The sequence below is a fragment of the Carlito syrichta genome, unplaced genomic scaffold (assembly GCF_000164805.1).
Source record: "Carlito syrichta isolate Samal-C Ts95f unplaced genomic scaffold, Tarsius_syrichta-2.0.1 Scaffold301910, whole genome shotgun sequence".
Lineage (NCBI taxonomy): Eukaryota > Metazoa > Chordata > Mammalia > Primates > Tarsiidae > Carlito > Carlito syrichta.
In genome coordinates this window covers 115,718-122,556 of record NW_007246006.1, presented here as the reverse complement: position 1 = coordinate 122,556, position 6,839 = coordinate 115,718, and positions in this window count along the sequence as shown.

The following is a 6,839-nucleotide window of genomic DNA, read 5'->3' as shown; positions in this document are numbered from 1 at the left end:
GCGGGCCGCAGGCGTCCAGGCTCCCGCGCTCACGTCACCTCTTCTACCGGGAAACAGCCAGAGGTTAGACCTCAGGAGGAACCACCCAGCATCGCACTATCCGTGCATTTATCAAAAATGGAGAGCCTGCTTTGGGCAAAGCACGGAGTGTAACCTAGGCCGCTGACCTCAGGGAGATTTCAGCTCGGTGACCCGCCGCTTCGGGAATTCTTTGCAGAAGTGGGCGCGCGCAGGCCTTGAAACTGCCCAGGGGTCGCTGCAGGTTCCAGCCGGGAGTCGTGTGCGACTGCCTTGTTTAAACGCAGACTCTGCCCACTTCCGAGCTTTGTGACCAGTGGGCAGGTTAACTGACCTCTCTGTGCTGTGTCTTTAAAATGGGATTTCGGTTTATGAAAGTTTCTACTTCATAGGATTGTTGGAAGGATAAACATGAGTTAATCCCTATAAAGTGTTTTTTGGACAAGGCCTGGTCCCTGTCGGGTGCACAATTTATGTTAGCCATTATTAGTAGATTTTATTTTATTTTATTTTATATTTTTGAGTTGGAGTCTCACTCTGTCGCCCAGACGGGAGGCCACCGCAGCCTCAACCTGCTCCGGCGGTCCTTCCGCCTCAGCCTTCCAAGTAGCCGGAACTACAGGCGCGTGCTACCACGCCCAGCTAATTTTTGATTTATTGTAGAGATGAGGTCTCGCCAAGTTGCCCAGGCAGATCTCGAACCCGCGGGCTCAGGCAATCCACTCACCTCAGCCTCCCAAGGTGCGGGATTACAGGTGGAGCCACCGAGCCCGGCTTGCTAGTAGATTTTAAAATACCATTTTACTTAGGCTGTTAAGTCCAAGTAATGCTTGGCTGCTGTCCCCTTATACCAATAAATCAAAGAGGCAGGGAATTGGTAGAAAGAAGTTTATTTCTGAATTCGAATCCAGGGGGCCTTCGTCCTTTTTAAAATGGTTCTGCTCACCCTTCAAGTTTTAGAGTCATCTGCTTTTGTTGGTGCCTACAGATTAGCCACGTGACCAGCAGAGCATTGTGTAGAGCTTAAGTTAGGGTCCAGGCTTCCTGGTGCCAGGTGCCAGAGATAACTCCCAGCTTTTATCAGTAAGGCCCCACAGAAGCGCTTATCAAGCTTGCCATAGAGTAAAGGGAGTTTACAAGGGCTAAGCCATGGTGCATTACCCAAAAGTTGTACCAATCACAAAACTTAGGATCACATTGATGCTGTTCAAACCTTTGACTACTAAGAAAAGGGAATAGATGGGGATTTACATCTTTCAGTTTATTGGGCATAGTCTGCAGGGAAGTCAAGGATCTTTCGAAGCTACTTACCGCATAGGAGATAAGGGGAAGCACACCTTTTATCAGCTCTCAGGAATGTACAGGAGTGCTTGAATCCTTGCCGTGCGCTTCTCTAGGGGCTGTGGCAATATGGATGGACATTAGTGGGGTTCTGTACCAAGGTTACATATTGCAAAGGAATAGAAATTGTGAAAGTCTTCTTCACGCTTCACATATGCTTTAGAAAATGTCAAACCTGAGCCCAGTGTGGTGACACCACCTGCAGTCCCAGCTACTGGGGAGGCTGAGGCAGAAGGGTCCCTCCAGCTGGATGTTAAGGCAGCAGTGAGCTATGATTGTGCCTGTGAATAGCCACTGCACTCCAGTCTGGGCAGTATGTGAGATCCCGTCTCATTAAAAAAAAGAAGAAAGAAAATGTTTAATTTGTGTACTTTTCATGGTAGAGAAGACACAAAGGTGCCAAAGTTCTTCCAAAGCCACCTTTGAATAGTGACTGAATAGTGGAGAGAAGACACATGCTTAAATACTTGGGACATTAAATAACAAGCGTCAAAGAGGACTCCAAACTAATGGATATCAGTGTTGCATGATTATAAACAACTAGGGTGAGAGAATCAAGGAGGTCTTCATAGAAGAAGTGGCATTTGCACAAGGCCTTGAAAAATAGGGTAGAAGAGATGGAATCTGATTGGCTATCAGAGCAGTGGTCCAGGGCATTCTTCTGGATGAGAGACATCCTTCTGCATTTGATTAATTCTCAGCAGCCTTTTATTAGGTACTGTTATGTATATGCCAGGCCTGGTGAAATCATTATTCCCTAAAATCTGCTGCCATTACACAGCCTGTTAGGCTACCTCCTCCTCAGCCTCTAGGACTCAACTCAGATGTCAGATGTGGGCCGAGCGTGGTGGCTGACTCCTGTAATCCCAGCACTTTGGGAAACTGAGGCAGGAGGATTGCTTGAGCCCAAGAGTTTGAGACCAACCTGGGTATCATCGTGAGACCTCATCTCTACTAAATAAATAAAGTCAGATGTGATCTCCTCCAGAATCTTTCCATATCCCCTCAAGGCATGTCCAAGGCATCTTGCTTTTGTGTTTCCACAACTTGGAATGTAATTGTTAGTTTTGGGGGTTTTTTTGAGTTGGAGTCTCACTCTGTTGCCCAGGCTGGAGTGCAGTGGCACACACGCTTACGGTCACTCCAGTGTCGACCTGCTGGGTTCCAGAGATCCTTCCGCTTCAGCCTTCCAAGTAGCTGGACGACAGGTGTGTGCTACCACGCCCGGCTAATTTTTTTGATTTATTGTAGAGACGAGGTCTTGCCGGGTTTCCCGGGCTGGTCTGGAACCCGCGGGCTCAGGTAATCCACTCGCTGCGGGCTCAGGCAATCCACTCTCCTCGGCCTCCCAAAGTGCTGGGGTTACAGGCTGAGCCACTGAGCCTGGCCTGAATGCATGATATTCTTTGTTGACCTCCTATTTTGTCCATGGCAATCACTTGCTAAGGGAATGGGGTAACGGGATTGACCAGTTCAGGGGGCAGGGCATATTACCCAATGAAGGAGGATGAGGAAGCTTTCAGGGTACCAAGAAGACCACCAGAGCCACGCTAGTCCACAACAGATGCTAATATCTTAAGTCTCCAAAGTCTCCCTCATTTTTGCTTAGCCTTGGACTTCTGCTCAGAGCTCTGTCTCAGAGCCCAAAGACTTAGCTTCCTGTCAGGAGCTGACTTCAGCCCTGGGAAAAGCAAGCCCACTGCACTTGCTTGGATAGATTGGTAAGGGAGACTGATAGGAGGTTCTCTGGCATTTGCCAAGGGCAAATTTTTTTATGATGAGGGATGAGAAACAGCAGTATGTCCCAGGAGACTGATTATGGCACTAGAGTCTGAATCAGAAGTCTGGAATGCAATTTGGTACATTGCCTTGAGCTTACTATAGATATTCAGCAAATTAATCGATCACTAATTCCAGAATATTTTTGACAATAAATATGAAGCTTGTGAATAATTTAAATAATGTGCCAATTATTGAAATTTCCAGTGGCCTGAAATCAGGAGGTTTGGGTTTCTTTGCTGAGAATGGCTCCCTGCAGGGTCCCTTGGGGCCATGTGGAGTAGTTTTGGATCCTTGATCTGACAGATTAAGAGAACTTCAGGCTGAGGCCTGTCACTTATACAAAAATACTCTTCATGGAGATTGAGGGGACCAGAGAAAGGAAGCAAGTGATGTCTCTGAAACATTGTCTTTAGAGAGGCAGTCTTCGTGTTAAGGAATTCGCACAAATACACCTAAGAGCCCTCAGGGAAGCAACCCAGTGTAGTCGAAACTTGTAGACTCTGTGGGCTCAGACATATGTATTTGCAAAGCATAATTTTCAAAAAGCTAAAAACAATTCTTATGCAAATACATAGTGAGCATGTATTAAAGATGAATTAATTAGAGCGATGTTATGGATTAATTTCGTTCCCCCCAAATTCATATGTTCAAGTTTTAACCACCAGTGCATTCAAAATGTGACTATATTTGGAGGTACGGCCTTTAAAAAGAAGTAACTAAAATTAAATGAAGTAATAAGGGTGGGCCCTAATCCGATAGAAGTGCTGTCCTTATAAGAAGAGGCACTGGGGGAACACATGGACAGAGAAAGCCCATGGGAGGCAGCAAGAGAGCGGCCATCTACAAGCCAAGGAAGACTTCCGTCCTCCAGAACTGTGAGCAAATAGGTTTCTGTTGCTTAAGCCACCCAGTCTGTGGTATTTTGTTATAGCAGCCCTAGCAAAATAATACAAGAGGAAACCATCAGGAAGGGAAATTGGCTTAAAGAAAGGGGGATGGAAGAAACTGATCTATGTAGTCAGATAAAAAGCACTCTGGAGTAAGATTGCTAAATTTAGTGCTGAGCAGTGGCTTGTGCATATAGTCCCAGCTGCTCAGTAGGCTGAGGCAGGAGGATCGAAGGAGACCAGGAGTTCGAGTTTCTAGCCTGGGCAACAGTGCCAGACACTGTCTCAAAAAAAAAAAAAAAAAAAAAAAAAAGACAAAAAATTGGGTTAGTGCTCTACAAGTCTATACAAATATAACCTTTTTTTCCCCCCCCAAGTAGCTGGAACTACAGACACACGCCACCACGCCCAGCTAGTTTTTTTGTTTTTGTTTTTGAGTCTCACTCCATCGTCCAGGTTGGAATGCCCTGGCAGGCTCATGGCCACCCTACTGTCGACCTGCTGGGCTCCGGCAGTCCTTCCGCCTCAGCCTTCCAAGTAGCTGGAACTACAAGTGCATGCTGCCACTCCCAGCTATTTTTTATTTATTGTAGAGACGCAGTCTCGACAGTTGCTGGGGCTGGTCTCTATCTACTTCGGGCTAAGGCAGTCCTCTCGCCACGGCTTCCCAAAGGGCTGGGATGACGGGTTGCGCCATTGCGCCCAGCCAAACTATAACCTTTGACGCTATCTTCTTAGGCAAGTTATTTTCATCCTTTCAGTTTGCTACAAGTTGCCATTCTTGCGATCTAATTAATAACAAATAATAAGTGAAACATAGTCACATTGTCCTAACAGTTTCTCAGTGGCAGCACTATGGGCATATTGGTCTGGGTACAGGCATGTGCTGCATAACAATGTTTTGGTCAACAATGGACTGTATATAATAGTGGTCCCATAAGATTATGATACCATATTTAGTTTTTGTTTTGTTTTTTGAGTCAGGGGTCTCATTCTGTTGCCTATGCCCCAGGCTGGAGTGCAGTAGTAGCACGTTCATGGCTCACTGCAGCCTTGACCTCCTGGGCTCAGATGATCCTCCTGCCTCAGCCTCCCAAGGAGCTGGAACTACAGATGCACACCACCATGCCCAGTTAAATTTTTTTTTTTTTTGAGTTAGAGTCTCACTCTGCCTTACCCAAGCTAGAGTGTGGTGGCACGCTCACAGCTACCTCAGCCTCAACCTGCTGGGCTCCGGTGATCCTGTCTCCTCAGCCTTCCAAGTAGCCAGAACTACAGGCACATGCTACCATGCCTGGCTAATTTTTTTGTTTATTGTAGAGATGAGGTCTTGCCAAGTTGCCTGGGCTATTCTTGAACCTGTGGGCTCGGGCAATCCCCTCATTTCGGCCTCCCAAAGTGCTGGGATTACAGGCTTGGGCCACCACGTCCGGTCCCCCAGAAGATTTTTTTATTATTACAGGCGTGAGCCACCGTGCCCAGCTATTTTAAAATTTTTTTGTAGAGATGAGGTCTCACTAGATTGCTCAAACTGGTCTCAAACACCTAGGGTCAAGCAGTCCTGCCTCAGCCTCTCAAAGTGCTGGAATTACAGGCTCAGGCATAATTCTGTATTTTTACTGCACCTTTTCTATGTTTAGATGTGTTAGATACGCAAATAACTTATCAATGTGTAACAATTGCCTACCATATTCTCTATGGCACCAGCTGTCCAGGAGTGTGGCCTAGGAGCAATAGGTTATCCCATATAGCCTACGTGTGTAGGAGGCTGTCCCACCTAATTTGTGTACGTGCACTCAGTGACGTTCGCACAGCGATGAAATCACCTCACAACGCATTTCTCAGAATGACTCTCCTTCATTAAGCAACACAGGACTAGAATTCTCTGCTGTGGGAGTTTAGCAGCATTCCTGGTCTCCATCCACTAGATGGCAGTAGCATCTGCTCCCCCATTTTCAGTGATGACAACCAAAAATGTCTCCAGACATTACCTAAAGGTCCCCTAGGGGTAAATCGCCCCTGGTTGAGAACTACTATTCTAGAATAGCTTTGAATTAAAGGCCCTAAGCAGTCTTTCTGCTTTACTTCCAAAGTTTAGATAATTTTCATAATGGTGTTCAAATCCCTGCTCTGCCCCTCACTGCCTGTGTGTCCTTGGCCTATTTTTAAATCTGAATTTCAGTTTCTTCACCCATCGATTAAATTAACACTAATGCTCCTTTACCTCAGAGATTTCCATGAGGATTAAGTGAATTAGCATGTGCAAAACACAGAAATCAGCAAACTCTACTCACATGCAGTGGGTCTTGATGTCTTTTAAGAGGCATGTTTATAAACCTGTGGCCACAGAGGGCCGAGAGCAGTCCTGGGACTATTTTGGTTGGCCAAGCACAGGCATCTGAGTCTGTACTTTCAGGGGCTGATGCAGATCGCTGAGAGGCCAGGTCCCTGCAGCTGGATTGGGCGTCTCCACACTCCAGGCAGGACAGGGTAGGTGGCCCTGGCAAGCTGAAAGGACAGGAGAGGCTGGTTTCCCTTTTTCTTTTTGAGTCAGGGTCTCACCTCACCTTTGCCTTGACCTCCCGGATTCAGGCGATCCTTCCACCTCAGCCTCCTGAGAAACTGGGACTACAAGCACGTGCTACCATGCCCGGTGAATTTTTTTGTAAAGATAGGTCTAATTTTTTGATTTATTGTAGAGATGAGGTCTGGCCAAGTTGCCCAGGCTAGTTTCAATCCCATGGGCTCAGGCAGTCCTCTCACCTCAGCTTCCCAAAGTTCTGGGATTATATACCTGACTCTATTTTTTTT